This window comes from Mesoplodon bidens, assembly GCF_964165515.1.
Source record: "Mesoplodon bidens genome assembly, chromosome: 19".
Taxonomy (NCBI): domain Eukaryota; kingdom Metazoa; phylum Chordata; class Mammalia; order Artiodactyla; family Ziphiidae; genus Mesoplodon; species Mesoplodon bidens.
Window position 1 is genome coordinate 32,341,751 of NC_138179.1, and position 16,157 is coordinate 32,357,907.

The window sequence follows — 16,157 nt, forward strand, 5'->3', positions numbered from 1 at the left end:
ATAGTTTTATGTTAACATTTAATGAATTTATTGTCATTATTTTAAGCGAATAGCTATTTTTAAAATCTCTATACTTTGATTTCTAAGATAGTATTGATAGAAATAACACACATACACAAAAGCTCTTTGGGAGCCTCAATAATTCTTAAGAGTATTAAAAGGCCTCAAAATCAGAAGTTTGAGAAATGCTTCCATAGAGCAAGGAGACAATATGGTCCAAAGCCTAGAAAATGGAGTTTACCTTTAATTCAGCATTTCCATTTTTAAAAAATTGTCCTAAGGAAATAGAAATATATCTCAAATTATTTCTGCAAGTATATTGATCACAATGCTAGTTCAGACAGCAAAATGTCCATCCATAGGGGACTGTTTCAGGAAATTACAACAATGTAATAGAGGATATGCAGTTAATTACAAAGAAAATTATAAAATAGTATTTTCTTATGTCAAAAAATGTTTGTAATTCATTAAGTTATAAAATATGATACAACTCAGTGTATAGAATGTGATCCCCTTTTGAAAAGGTGATATATCCACATACGCATAAAACTAAGAATACAACATGTTAACAGTAGTGTTATGTATTTTCAAAGTATTCTATAAAAACATGTATTGCTTTTTTAATTGAGAAGCTGGGGAAAAACTTTATTAAAGATTAAAAAACAATCATGATTTCTTTAGGCCACAGTTTTGTGAGTTGGCCTTTTGGACGAGGCTCTCTCAGCAGCTATAGATCAGCCGGGTCAGACTCAGCTGATCTTGGCTGGGTCTGGGCAGAAGGGCAGGTCTTGGCCGGGCTGACTTGGGTGTTTGTACTGAGCCAGGTAGTGCTGCCTCCGGAAGCCAGCCGGCATTTGGATGGGGCGATGCGGTAACCTGGATCTCTCATCAGCCAGAGGGCTAGTCAGGGCTCCATCACATGATGGCTCAGGGTTCCAAGAGCAGCAAGAGAGGAAGTATTGGCAGGTGCCTGGTCTCTTGAAGTTTAAGCCGGGAAATCACATGTCACTTTCACTGTATTCCATTGGTCACAGCAAGACAAGGCCAGCCCAGGTTCAGGGCAGCAGTGAAACTGATGACTTCACCTCTTGATGAATGAGCTTCAGAGTGTTGTGGTGCTTTATGCAATCTGCCACGGACTGATGCTGGACACCCACTCATTTGACAAATGTTTACTCTCTGTTCATCACTGTGCTAGGTACATGGCCTTTCCTTTCCGTGGGGGAGAGACACACACATCTCACCTGAATACAGGTGAGAATCTCCCACCTGGAGTGCCAAGCACACAGTAGCTGCTCAGGAAATCTTTTTGGAAGGAGGGATGGAGCTGGCACAGCCTCGCTCCTCCTAGCCACCACTCTAATAAGCTTCGCTATTATCCCCTGGCGTGATATGCCACATGGCATAAGCGAATCATTCAGACACAAGTTCACATGAAAGCAAAGAAGGGTTTCTTCTAAGATGAACAAACATTATGCTGAACTGTCATGGGGTGCAGTCCAATCCAGGAAAGCGCTGCCTAATCCACTTTAAGAGGAGAGAAAAAGGCGAAGATCTATTCAGTTAGGAGAAAATCATTATTCTGGTTTGAGACACAGGCAGACGAGCATATGAAAAGAATACATTTCTTTGGTGGTGTCACTGGTACCAAGCCTAGACACCCCAGAAGACAGCCTTGCTAGGCTGAGCATCACAAACAAGCTTCAGAGAGAGGGGGAGGCTGGGGAACATGTGTGTGAGAGAGAAAGAGAGAGGAGAGAAGTGGGAAGCTTCAAATCTTTTCACTTCTGAGAACAGCACACAGAATGCCGCTGAAGATGTTGGTTTACTTTGGGTTTTCTATTTTTAAAAATTGATGACTTCTTCTTCCCCAGGGAGAAGGTGCTCGGCGCAGCTGCTCCTGAGCCTGCCGTCTGCGTCTACCTCTCTGCCTGCGCCTTCCGAGGCGGCCGCTTGTGGTGGTCGCAGTCTGTACCCCAGAAAGCAGACTCTCCTTCCGTCGGAACAGCCCACGGTGTCTCCTGGAATAGAGAGACGCTCAGCTATGACCCGTCCTGTCCTGGTCCTCTTGTAGCCCATGAATGCAGGACACGCCGCGTTTCTTGCAAGGCAGAGAGGAGGAGGCTGGTTGGGAGGAGTGGAGGGGTCTCAGGCTGACGAGGTACCCAGGCAGGACCGCGGGTCGTGGTCAAGGGTATGGACTTGGGGGCTTCCCTGGTGGCACAGTGGTTGGGAGTCCGCCTGCTGATGCAGGGGACGCGGGTTCGTGCCCTGGCCCAGGAAGATCCCACATGCCGCAGAGCGGCTGGGCCCGTGAGCCATGGCCACTGAGCCTGCATGTCCGGAGCCTGTGCTCTGCAACGGGAGAGTCCACGGCAGTGAGAGGCCCGCGTACCACAAAAAAAAAAAAGAAAAAAAAAAGAAAGAAAAGAACTGTCTGTAGACAGAGGTAGGTACGGACTTCAGGTCAAGGTCATGGGTTCAGCACTTGAATGGCCCAGTTAACTTTTCTCTTCCCTCAAACCACAGGAAGCTCCTCCAATATAGACCAGCATCTTCCCCTACTTGGACGCTTGGTCCCAAAAGGACCAGGCGCATGAGTCCTGGTGGCTTATCCCATCTCGTGTGCACCATCCTGTCCCACGCCAGCCCAGCTCATCCAGCCTCGCCTCATCCTTCTCCTGGAGAACTAACTTTGAGCACCTGCTCTCTTGAGAGACACCCAGTCCCACTGACGACCAGATATCACCTGGGATCACGCTGCCCCTTAAAATTAAGATGAGACCTGCTTGAATCCCCGTCTCACTTCCCTGAGCCTTTTGCAGATCTCATCCAGCTCCTGGTCTGCACCTGTTGTCTGGCAGGATGGCCTCTAGCTCCACCCTGAGCTTGACCCCGCCGTGGAGAATCACCTTTTTACCTGGAGTCCTTCTCAAACTTCCACTGACATAGACTTTTTTTTTTTTTTTTTTAGTTTCTGCTTTATAACAAAGTGAATCAGTCATACATATACATCTGTTCCCACATCCCTTCCCTCTTGTGTCTCCCTCCCTCCCACCCTCCCTATCCCACCCCTCCAGGCGGTCACAAAGCACCGAGCTGATCTCCCTGTGCTCTGCGGCTGCTTCCCACTATCTATCTACCTTACGTTTGGTACTGTATATATGACATAGACTTTTGCGGGGTATTGAGGGTGTGGCAAAAGGAAGGCACATCTCAGCACCACCAGAAAGATCACTGCGAGTTGACTTTGTTATTTTAAATGGTCCCTTGGTTGTTTCCACTAACCTGGGCTACATTGTCCTGCCTCTGTCCTGTGTGCGGTCCTCCACACCCCGTTCTCCACGCATACCCACCACTAGACTTCTGCTCCTCTTTGGCTTTTGTTCTCTCTCTCTAATCATCCCCTGGGCTTCCCCTCCCCCCATCCCCCAAAGTGGTCTATCCTGGTGTTTTCCTAATCAAAGGCTGCCCCTCCATCCCTCAGAGCAGCTCTGGTGCAAACTAGTGGAAAAGGTTTCTTCCCTCTCTACACTACCATCTTTACCTGTAAATAACAGTACTTATTAATCAGATATTTATTGGTTCCACCGTGGCTTCTGGGACAGTAAGTAAAATTGGATCTCTGCCCCAGACAGACTGGTCAAGTAGCCTTTGGAAACACAGTTCACATTCTGTGCCAGCGACCACCAAGAAACCAAAGGATGACCAGTGGTCCACGGGGCACTTTCATCAGGCGGGCCAAGAACCAACACCCTGAATGAGGGATGAGAACAGAACATCCATTCCCTTGGGGTCGTGGCTGCAATTTCCTAAGTAAGTATTCATTCCAGACACACAAATACCCAATTAAGATGCCAGACTAAAGGATGTGGGGACTGAACGGGTCACATGATTTCCTTTCTTAGTACTCTAACAAGCTATTAGCTTCACCCCAATTAAGGAGCCCAAGTATGCAGGTCCCAGCCGACTCCCCAATGATGGGCTGAGTTCTCTCTCCACTATATCACCTATCAGGACCAAGGTTCCGTGGGTCACCCACGTGGCTTCCCTTTCTCCCTTTCTCCCCAATCACACCAGTGCTCATCTTACCTCTTCATTCCCCCTGACCAGCCCCCAGGCTCTGTGCCCAGCAGTGCCATCTTCACCAATATCTCTTTTAAATGTCATAGCAGGGCATCAGGCAAGGAGGAGGAGTTAAACTGGTTTTCTCCAACCCAAGACCACAAGTGGTCAAGCAGTTGACCTGGGAACCAGGTTTCAGCACAAGCTGCCCCCCGCCCCGGGCTGCCACCTGGGTCTCTGTCCTTCCTCTGCCCCCTGGATGTCTTAGCCTCTTTGCCTGCCTGGCCAAGGGGCTGCGCATTGTCTTCGGCCCAGCCCAAGCACCCACTCCTCTGTGACCCGCCCAGGTACCTCTGAGAGCCCACTTGTGGGCGCCCATGGTGCCCGGTAACTGTGTTAGAGCCTCTACCTCCCGGGGCTGCTCCCCCCCTGCCCCTTCCCCACTGGACGCTGAGCCCTTGAGGGCAGGGCCTGCAGCTCCCTACTTCTGGCCGCCCTGGGTGCAGCACAGCACCTGGCACACTGCAAGTGCCGCCGCCTGCTAGCGGGACACCGATTCTCAAGCACCAGCAGAAATGATTCTGATTAATCCTAGAAGGCCACCCCTAACTGCTCCGGGACCATGTCCTGAAGGCTGGTCTTTGTTCTCCGTGTTGGGCCCGAGGGCCTTAGGAGTGGGCGTGGGCGGAGTGCAGGGCTTCTGGGAGTGAGGAAGTTTGCTTGTGACCTGTGTCTCCAACAGGTCAGAGCAAGTCGGGGGCGACAGCTCCTAGAGAGGGTGGGGAGAGGTGTGCGTGGTGCAGGTGCGTCTTTCTAGACAGGGAGGAATCTCAGGAGTCTGTGGGGTGAAGGGGCTGGAAGAGACCCTTCCTGTTCTGTGCAGACACACACATGTGCACACGTGTATGCTGGTGGGGAAGGATCAAGGGTGTGAGACGCCAGGGTTTGTGCTCGTGCATTTACTTCTGTGCGGAGGGAGGAGGGGTGTGTGTCCTTTGTATGTGCAAGGGAGAGGGGTGGGGACGGATGATTGTGGAGGGAGAGGGGAGGGGGAGAAGCAGCAGCACAGGAAGAGGATGAGGGGGAGGGGACGAGGGGGAGGGGGAGGGGAAGGGGAGGGGGAGGGGAGGGGAGGGGAGGGGGAGGGGGAGGGGGAGGGGAGGGGAGGGGAGGGGAGGGGAGGGGAGGGGAGGGGGAGAATGAATGTGGGTACTATTTTCATGAATGGCTGAAAGCAGAGGTTCCCAAATGATGGGCCACAGACCCCGAAGGGACAGTGACTGATTGTCAGCGTCTCAAAGTCAACTTGGAGAAGCAGCTCTGCCCACAGAGTAAATGCCGTGTCTCGCATGCACAGGCAGAGCTCAGAGAGACTGCGGGTTCAGTTCCAGACCAGCAAGATACGGCGAATATCACAATAAAGCAAGTCACACAAAGTTTTTCATTTCCCAATACATATAAAAGTTATGTTTACATTATACTGTAGTCTATTGAGTGTGCAATTAGCTTTATGTCTAAAAAAAGATGTGCATACCTTAATTTGAAAATACTTTATTGGGCTTCCCTGGTGGCACAGTGGTTGAGAGTCCGCCTGCCGATGCAGGGGACACGGGTTCGTGCCCCGGTCCGGGAAGATCCCACATGCCGCAGAGCGGCTAGGCCCGTGAGCCTGCACGTCCGGAGCCTGTGCTCTGCAACGGGATAGGCCACAGCAGTGAGAGGCCAACATACCGCAAAAAAAAAAAAAAAAAACTTTATTGCTAAAAAAATGCTAAGCATCGTCTGAGCCTTCAGTGAGTTGTAAGCTTTTTGCAGTGCTAACATCAAAGATCACCGATCAGTGATCACCATGACAAGTATAGTAGTAATAACAAAAATTTTGAAATATGACAGGAACTACCAAAATGTGACACAGAGATGTGAAGTGAGCAAATGCTGGTGGGAAAAGTGTTGCCACAAACCTTCAGTTTGTAAAAAAAAATGCAATATCTGTGAAGCACAATAAAGTGAAGTGCAATAAAACAAAGTCTGTGTGGGTACAGATAACTGGTTTTTGAAATTGTGTAGATGCCGTTGTGATGAATCAACCGCATGTATGTTCCAAAGCACTACAGAATTTGTAGTCACTTTCGGTGGACTCTGTACGTTCTCAGTCAGCGTGTACTAAGTGGCAATCACCAGGATGTGTGCTCTGAAAAAACAAGGCACCTTCCAAAACCTGGATGCTTCTCGTCCAAAAGCTGTAGAAATGTGAGGTCTCCACAGGCCTCTCCTGCCCTCTTCCTCCACCGGGAAATCAAGGCCGTTGGCCTTTTAGATTCTGTGTTTTCAGAGCAGAGTTGGGCAGACAGAGCCGGGTGATGTGGAAATCTCATTTTCCAGCTGCCAGATAGCGGAGTTCTACTCTCTCCCTTGGAGAACACCCAGAGATGGTGGGAAAGATCCAGTCTTGGTCTGGACGGCACCCCCTGCTCAGAAAAGTAACCCTGTGGTAGACGTACAACCTGATCTCCTTCAGCCTTCAGAATCTCATCTTTAGCTTCCTGACCTTGTAGGCTGGGTCAGCTTTTTCTGTTCTTATTCCCAATCAGATTTTTTTTTTTAAATAACTAACTAACTAAATAAATAAATTTATTTAGTTATTTATGGCAGTGTTGGGTCTTCATTTCTGTGAGAGGACTTTCTCTAGCTGCAGCGAGCGGGGGCCACTCTTCATCGCGGTGCGCAGGCCTCTCACTGTCGCGGCCTGTCTTGTTGCAGAGCACAGGCTCCAGACGCGCAGGATCAGTAGTTGTGGCTCACAGGCCCAGTTACTCCGCGGCATGTGGGATCTCCCCAGACCAGGGCTCGAACCCGTGTCCCCTGCATTGGCAGGCAGATTCTCAACCACTGCGCCACCAGGGAAGCCCCAATCAGATTTTTATAAGCAGATCCTTTCTTGGAAATGGAGCAACTGGGCCAGGAATGGGAACTGGCTAGTGACTGGTTAGCATGGCACCTGACCCTGGCAGCGTGTCGGTAAAGGAGAGCTGCCTTCCATGAAATCCCATCCTGCTCCAGGCCGCTGCCCAGACAGCCTCCCCCAGCTACACTGTCCCAAGTCCCCAAGTGCATCAGAAAGATACCTATTTCTACAGACTAATCAGGAATGAGGTCGTGAAATGAAAGAACAATTGCTCTTGACAACTTTTCTGAAAATTTTACTTTGAAATTTATTTGTCAACCTAAAACTGCTCTAAAAATATAGCCTATGAATTAAAAAATGAAAAATTTAAAAATGCAAAAAAATTATAATGGGATCACAATTCCTCCTTTATTTTCCCCTTGACCACAAAATCATAATGCACAAATTTAATAAAAAGTACCCAAAGAATCATACACACCATTTGGATACATTTTAAAACTGCTTTCAACGAATGAATAAGTTGTATTAAAGGAGGATTTTGTCCCCCTTAATGGATGACACTCACATCCCCAGGTGCAGAAAAAGAGACCTCATTTCTGGTTCAGGTTCGCGGCATTCAGTCTCCCCGGGGCCAGGGTGGGGTGAGGGTGGGGTGTATTGTATGGTCACCAGGGCCATTTCCAGTGATTGTCATGAAGATTCCATGCCCAGAGAAGCATACACACGCAGTCATGTGTTTTTGGAACCGCAGGGGCAGTGCACCCCTGAACGTTAGGTGGAGCAGGGCCTGACCTTAAATAGTATCCCATCTCCCTGTGAGAAAGTTTTTCTCCTCTTCGTGTCTTTCGTCCCTTCCGATTAAGGGCTCTGCTTGGTTCTGCTCCTCTGGCTCTGACATCCCAGCCGTACTTGCCAGCCTATCCCTTTAACAGAGCAAGGCCTGGCGTCCGGAGCGCTCAGGAGGCGGCAGTACCTGGCCAGAAGTCAACCATGAGATTCCATGTTCCGTGGATTTGCCTTGATCATAACTTTCTACTTTTGTGCATGATATTGGATTTCCATGTACTGCATGAGGTTGACAAAGATTTTTCTTTTAAATGAAATGCATTTCAGTAAACAAGTCCGTCAGTTCGTTTACAGAAAAAATGTTAATAATATTAACAAGTGACACCTAGATGTGGCCAAAAAATATGTGCGCACACATACAGTTACACATGAGGCTTGGAGATTTATTTATTTTATTTATTTATTCGTTTATTCATTCATTCATTCATTTATTGGCTTGTTTGTTTGTTTACTTACTTACTTGTTTCGGGGTTGAGAATGCCCACCGTACAGTCTCTGAATTGCAGGGGTCTTATAAAGGGTTGGGTCTCTCTTGCGCGTGTGGAGGTTAAATGCACCGAGCCTGCAGGCGCCATCCATGCAGTTGCGGGATGCTGCCGCTAGATGGCGCTCTCCCCTTGTGTCCGAGCAGGTAGCCAAGACAACGGCTCCGCACCGAGAATTATGCCACCATTTTCTGAACTTAATCCAAACCCTTATTTCTAACAGATTCCACAAATGTCCCCTACCGTACAGGGCTCAATCCAAATGTCACCCCCTCAGAGAGACCGCCCCCACTCTCTTAGCCCTGATCCTATTTTATGGGCCTCATCGCACCTGCACCTACCTCAGGTGTGTGTTACCGGGTTCCATCCCCAGCCCCGCCCACTGGAAGGTCCGTTCCTGGGGGGGGCTCTTGCCGGAACGGCCTCTGGCGCGCAGTGGGCTCTTAACAGCTAACTTTCGATTAGGTAAAGCTTAGTTGAGGGTGGCAGGTGATCCTGGGAGCGTGACAGCAGGCAGTCTCCTCCACCTGCAGGCTGGGTGGTTTGGGGCAAGTTATTTGTTTTCTCCCAAACTCCAACTTCTCGTGAACGCAGTGGAAAAAAGAGTCACTATTCCATCGGGTCATTCTGAAGAGAAGGTTGGAGACCATATACCTGAAGTGGCCCCTCCGGCACCTGGCAGGTGGCAGACACCTAACACGTGTGAGTGATTCTCCACCTTTTTCTGGGGCAATAATTCAGAATAAACACAAAATTCACACTAAAAACGTGATAACATTGTTCTCTGCTGAGTTCTCTTGCAGAGTGTTCAGAAATAGACAATTAACTCAGAACACCCGGTAGAGAAGGACTGAAACAGGCCCTTGTGAACTAGTGTCTCTGGTCTGGGCAGTTTTGACTTGACCATTTTTATGGAAAATGGTTCTGTAAAGTGCTTTTTTTTTAATCTCTAAAAAATACCAAGTAGTGTGCCCAGTAGTTATAATCTGCATCCTTACCCTGTCCCTAACGCCATCTCTTAGCCCCTCCGCCCTCCTGCTTGCTGACCTGGGCTTCCTTCAAGTTCTCAAACACATCTCAGAGCCTTTGCACGGGCCGGTGCCAGCCTGGAAGCATCTGCCTGAGGCCTTTCCCCAGGAACCCTTACTTGTCGGGGCTGGGTTTCAAATGCCACTTCCTTGGGAAAGCCTTCCCTCATCACTGGCCCCACTAGCTCAGCTGCCCCTTTAGGCTCAGCCCTTTAAATTTGTATTTACATCCTCCATGTCTGGCTCTCCCATCCCCTGTTGACCCTCACTTGCTAGTGGACAGTATCTGAAAGTTGAAGCGGTTGGTTCTCAGCCACAGTCAGTGTCCACAGCACCAAGATGGCTGCATCAGAAGAGCAGGGCAGTTATGTTCCATCCCAGAATACGCCAGAACCTACATCTGTGCGCTGGGCATTTCCATGGCAACCAGCTGGGCCCTGCTGCGGAGAATTTGTTTCTCTAAACGGACCCCCGAGTTAATTACAGATGTGCCTCTTTAAGGCAGGGAACTTCCTGGGAAGTCATGGTTTGTGAATTCATAGAGCTGGGTCTCTGCTGTTGAGAAGTTCATTCTCAAAGACAGAAAGACTGCAGGGGGGGACGGGTGCATGCCCGCATTCGAGGTTGTGAGCCCCAAATGGGAAAGCCTGCAGCATTGCCCCCCCACCCCCATCCTCCTCTCCCACTGCCCCAGACACCGGCTCAGACCTGGTGCCCAGGGCCTGTCCTCTCCCCGCCTTTCCCTCCGCCCATCACCGGGTAAGCTTTCAGAGGTAATTGCTAGATTCTTCACATTTTTCCTCTTTCTAGCTAGAGATGATGGGATTTCAGAGCAATCTGCAATGTTCTCTGGCCAAAGAACTGTCTCCATACATATCTGCAGCTTAATTAGCAGCCTCCTGATTGCACCGTTCTCCCAGCGGGACACACCTGCTCTGCCTTTGGAAGCTTGGCGTGTGTGTGTGTGTGTGTGTGTGTGTGTGTGTGTGGCAACTATCTTTTTTCTTCCTGCTATAAATGTTCTGTCTGTTCAGGTAAATGCATTTGAACTATGTGAACTATTGTGGGCTTTTGGTGCTTCTTTTAAAGAAATGAATTTAATCATCTTTGGACTGCTGTCCCAAAGGAAAGCCCTTCCTCCTGTAAGGAGCGTGTGTCAATGACTGCAACCAGGAAACGCTGAAGGCACGGCTTCCTTTCTGTCTAGCTTCCCCTCTGTGTCGGAGCACACCAGCAGACTCCCTGGGGGTTGAGATCACGCTGGGGCTGTTTTCTCCTCTCCCCAGGTTCCCGGGGTGGGTCCACCCTGAGCCTGAACCCCAGACTTGAGTCCTGAGGACCCCGGGGATCAACGGGAAGGTCTTCTGTGCTCAGAGTGAATGGGAGACACATGACTCCGTCTCACGCTATCCCTTCCTCCCCCCCTTCACGCCTGCCAGCCTCTCCCGACTCTGCCCACACCATCGTCTGGTCTGCTACATCCTGGTCCACCCATGGCCTCTCCTTAGTCTCTGCCCCTCAGCCCACCCCCTCGAGTCAAAGCATTGGTGACCACTCTGCTGGCTTCTGGAGGCCAGCCTTCCTTCTGGAATCTTTCCGCCCCTTAGCTCTCCATCCTGCCCTTTTCCCGTCTCCATGCAAGCTCCTGGAGCCCAGCCCAAAATCCTATTTCTTAAGAATTTACTGATGAAACAAACTGTTGGTCCTTATGTTGTCTCTGATGAAAGTGACCCCTTCATCAGGACACAGATCTTTCAAGAGGTGCGACATTAGCTAACATTTATTTTACGATTACTCTGTGCCAGGTGCTGGCTAAGAACCCTACACCAGTGTCTTCATTTAATCCCCATGACAACCCAGAGAGTGATTCTATCTTTTGGTGAGTGAGGAAGGGAGAGCATGATGGACCTGGAAACAAACACAAGCCGTCTGGCTTCAGACCTTCCAGAATTAACCGTGATGTTATGCATCCTGAGAGCTGACCTCTTCGATGCTGCTTCGTTTAGGTTCTCAGATCTGCATTTGGACACGTCTGCTTTGAGATCATTAAGTACGTGTTTGTGGAGCATCTCCCGCTGTGAGGTGAGCTGTGCAGTTCGTGAGATGAAGCAGAGGATTGGCCTCCATCCTCATGGGCCTGGCTGGGATAAGAAATCCCCAGGATAGGGCTCTCTGAGGGGTGATCACCCCTCCAACCCCGTTGGGTCTCCAGTCGGCTCCACCTGGGCAGGTGAACAGCCTCCCACTTGTCTCAGAGCCCAGCCTCTCTCCCTGCTCCTCCCCTCATCTGGGCTGTGGCCTGGGGGACCATTGTCAAAAATGTCATACAACTTATAGCAAAAAAAAGAAAAAAATCAAAAAAATAGGCAAAGGACCTGAATAGACATTTTTCCAAAGAAGACATACATGAAAAGATGCTCAACATCACTAATCATCAGAAAAAGGCAAATCAAAACCACAGTGAGATATCATCTCAGGCCCGTCAGAATGGCTATTATCAAAAAAACAAAAAATAACAAGTGTTGGCAATGACAGGGAGCAAAGGGAACCCTAGTACACATTTGTGGGAATGTAAATTGGTGCAGCCACTATGGAAAACAGTATGGAGGTTCCTCAAAAAATTAAAAATAGAACTACCATAAGATTCAGCAATTCAATTTTAGTTCTGGGTATTTATCAGAAGAAAATGAAAACACTAATTTGAAAAGATATATATATATATATCCCCACGTTTATTGCAGCATTATTTACAATAGCCAAGACATTGAAACAACCTAGATGTCCAATGATGGATGAATGAATAAAGAAAATGTGGTATAAACACATATATAATGTATATATATGCATACAATGGAATATTACTCAGCCATAGCAAACAATGAAATCTTGCCACTTGTGACAGTATGGATGGATCTTGAGGGCATTATGCCAAGTGAAATAAGTCAGACAGAAAAAGAGAAATGCTGTATGATTTCACTTACATATGGAATCTAAAACAACAATAACAAAATAAAAACCCCAAAAAGATAACCAACAAACCAAAAACTGAGTTCATGGATATAGAGAACAGATTGGGGGTTGACTGAGGTGGATAAAATGAATAAAGAGGGTCAAAAGGTACAAGTTTCCAGGTATAAAATGAATACATCCTGGGGATGTAACGTGCAGCATGGCAACTCTAGTTAGCAACACTGTACTGCATATTTGAACGTAGCTAGGAGAGTGGATCTTGAATGTTCTCCTTATAAGAAAAAGAAATGTATAACTGTGTGTGGCGATGGACGTTAACTGGAATTATTGTAGCGATCATTTTGCAGTGCATACAAATATCGAGTCATTACATTGCACACCTGAAACTATTTTAATATTATGTCAATTATGCCTCAATGAAAAAAAAGTGAGTCCAGCCTGAAACCTCTTTGGCTCCCCATTGCCTCCAAAAGGACATCCAAAATCCTTAGTCTGGAGTTCAAAGTTCTTTGGTTTCTGGCCCCAACCTATGTCTCTAGTCTCTGTGCCCCAGTGAACCCACATTTCCCAAATGCACAAAGCTCCCCACTCCGCATGGTGTGGCTAGAAAGCCCCTCCTAGCAGGGCACTCCCATTCGCCTTTCACCTTAACGAAGAGTCCCACCAGCCCTCCTGGTCACTCCTCCTTTAGTCCACTGTGGTCCTTTATACTGCCCTCTGTGGTGGCACTGGAATGGTAGTGATGTGTCACTGTTAACTGCCCACGGTGATGATTGCACTGGGCTGTGTAGGGCAATGTCCACCTCTGCAGGAAATGCACAATAAGAGTTCAAGGGTGATGGGGCATCAAATCACCAATTTACTGCCCTGGGACCACAGTTCCCAAACTGTGTACTGTGGTGTCCCAGAGCGCTGCAGTGAACTCCCAGGGGTGCCACAGGATATTTTAAAATCTAAGGGAAACACGGCAGCATCTACCAGACTACGGCTATTATGCCTCCCTGGAAATGGCCTGCCAGCTTTGCTCTGGGCCTCTCCAAAGCTGGCAAAGAAGTGACCATTCTTGAGCCATTTAGCCAGGGAAGGCTTCTTAGAGGAAGCTTGTGATATGTTTAATGTCCTTGGAGCGGAGGGAAATCACAGGGACCAGAAAGCGTAACAACATTGATATTCACTGCTCAGACACATGTCTTGAAAATGAAGATAAGATCAGAGATAAGAAAATGAAAATAGGGGAGGCTTGGCAAAGTGTTACTAGGAGATGTTTTTGTTGGAATCAGCCCAAATGTTCACAGGTTCCTCTGCACTTCCACAAGCCGATGTATGTTGTTCGGAAGCAAATGCACACGAGGCAATGTCAAAGTCACAAAAGGAATAAGCTTGCTCCTTTCTATCCCAAGGCAAAGTATTAAAGAGAAGGAAATCAATAAATTGGCCATAAGAGGGCAGAGTTGTTAGCTTTTTTTCCTTATAACATTGGAGAAGCATTCTCTGCATTTCTGTGGGGTCTGTGCTGACTCTACAGGGTGTCAGAAATGAGTTGAATTGTAGGACACTTAGCTGGTGTCACTGAGGGTTGTTTGGTTTCAGGAAAACCCCACACAGCTGGTGTCAGAAGTATTGTGTATGGGTAAAGGAAGAAACAGTGAGCTTTTCCTACGCTGGCTGGCATCACGAGTAGAGAGGGGAGACAAAGACTCAGGATTAACAAGCAGCTTTCAGGGGAACAAACCTTGCTTTTCTTTCCCACTTAATGAGAGCTTTCCTTCTCTATCTATCTTTGGATGGAACCTGGACTCTTTCTCTGATTATGGAAGTGGGTGCTTTGGCCGTGGTGGGCGTTTAGCACTGCAGACACCAACCATTTGAAACAGGACTCGCAGAGAACTGCAAATGTTATACTATCTGTGTGATCGTGAGCAAGTTCCTACCCCTCTCTAGGTCTCAGTGTCCTTCTATGTGCAGAATTGAGTGTTAAATGAGATAATGCTTGCAAAGCACCTACTACATGCCTAGCACCCTAAAAAGGGCTTTACATGCCTGTTGATAAGGCCGACATCTGGTGATGCCCATCTGCTGGAGTTGGAGCTGAAGTCACAGTGTTTAAACTGACAAGAAGATGAAACTTTGCAAAAAAGCGTGTCTGGATTCACGATGGCGAATCCATTTTCCCCAAACCTATCACTGACCTTGTAGGACAGCCGTCTATCCATCCTTAATCACTTAGGGCACCGAGAATTGCTTTGGATTTAATATGTGGTACTCGCCTGGAGCCTCTTGTGGAGTTTAGACTTTAATTTAGTCTTTGTACCATTTTGTTATAAAAATAACTTAATCCAAGGAGAACTTTACCGTTTACATTTTAAAAAAATAGACTTCATAGCATTTTCATGCAGATTGTCTTGTATCTGAAACAGAGTACGGGGTTGATGTGTGAACGTGAGTGGATTTAAGATAAAAATTGACCCAAGTGCAATCTGCTGAGAAGACTGTGATACACGGCCTCCTTGCTGCCTGATCAGAAACCTCCAAAGCCCTCAATCCTTGTTCTTACAAGTGCTGAGTATGGAATTAATTATTCAAAGATCAGTGGTAAAGATCGGTTTAAACTCTGCACTCTGAGCCCTGAGACTGCAAGGTCATTTCTGAGCATCCATCAGATGTACTCGGGGCCAGAGGCCCACCCTGGGCCCTGACAGTGGTGTGAAGAGCACATGGCTCCAGGATGCTGGGCGCTGCCGTCCTCTCTCTCAAGGGCAGGCTCTTGCTGCAGCCCGGTGAACACCAGCTCATCAGGGAAGGGGTCCAGGAATGCAAACGCTGGGCCTGAGCCCATGGACTTAACAGCTTGCCCGAAGCACAGCCTTGTCTAAGGAGGCGGAGCCTGGGGGGGCCGGGAGGGAGCAAGGAGAAAGCCTTGTACCGTTTCCCCTTCCTTTCCTGCGTCTCGTTTGGGAAGCCACTACTCCCTGACTAGACTCAGGACAAGGGACTTTATTCCCAAATCCAAGGCAGATCTAAGCCGGTGGCTCTCAACACTGTTTCGTGTTATTACTCCCTGGGGAGCTTTAAAAAATTCAGCTCCCTGGAGCCTGGAGCACCGCGCAGCCTGACCTTACCTGGAAGCTTGTCAGAGAAACAGACTCTCAGACAGCACCTCAGAACAAAGACAGAATCTCGGGGCCAGGAGGACAAAGCCAATCATGGTGTAGCAGATCCTGTTTTCCAAGGATGGTTTTACCATTACAGATCCCATCTCTCCTTCTTTCCTCCCAGTGGGAAGGCTCCTCACACCGGGAACCAGCAGAATCTATGTTCGCTCCCCTTCAGTCTGGGTGGTCTGGTGATTATGATGGAAATGACACCAGGTAGCTTCCCAGGTAACTTTAAAGAAAGGCAATACGGCTTCTGTCTGTCTCTTGGGAAGCTCCTTCTTAAGACCCAGCTGCTGTGTTCTGAAGTAGACCAGGCCTTCTGAAGAGACTGTGCATGGGTCTCTAGCCACTGACCGTAACTGAGGTCCCAGGGGGACCTTGCTCAGTGTCCAACTGCTGGACAAATGAGCCAGGAAGCCTTGGAGATGATGGTCACTGCCACTGCCTGAGATACCCTGAGGGAAAACCACCTTGTTGAGCACAGCCAAACTCTGTCAGAAATAATCCCAATACAGTTGTGACTGTCTTGGGCACCTGAATTTTGGGATAATGTGTTATGTATCAATAGGTAGCTGGGGCACAGTCACCCCTCCCCTTGCCAGGCAGTGGTTTGAAAATGGGCATGTGACCCAGTTTTGGTCAATAAGACATGAGGTGGTGCCTTATGGTTGGGTTGCTTCTGAGAAAGTTGCCTTTGCTTCTA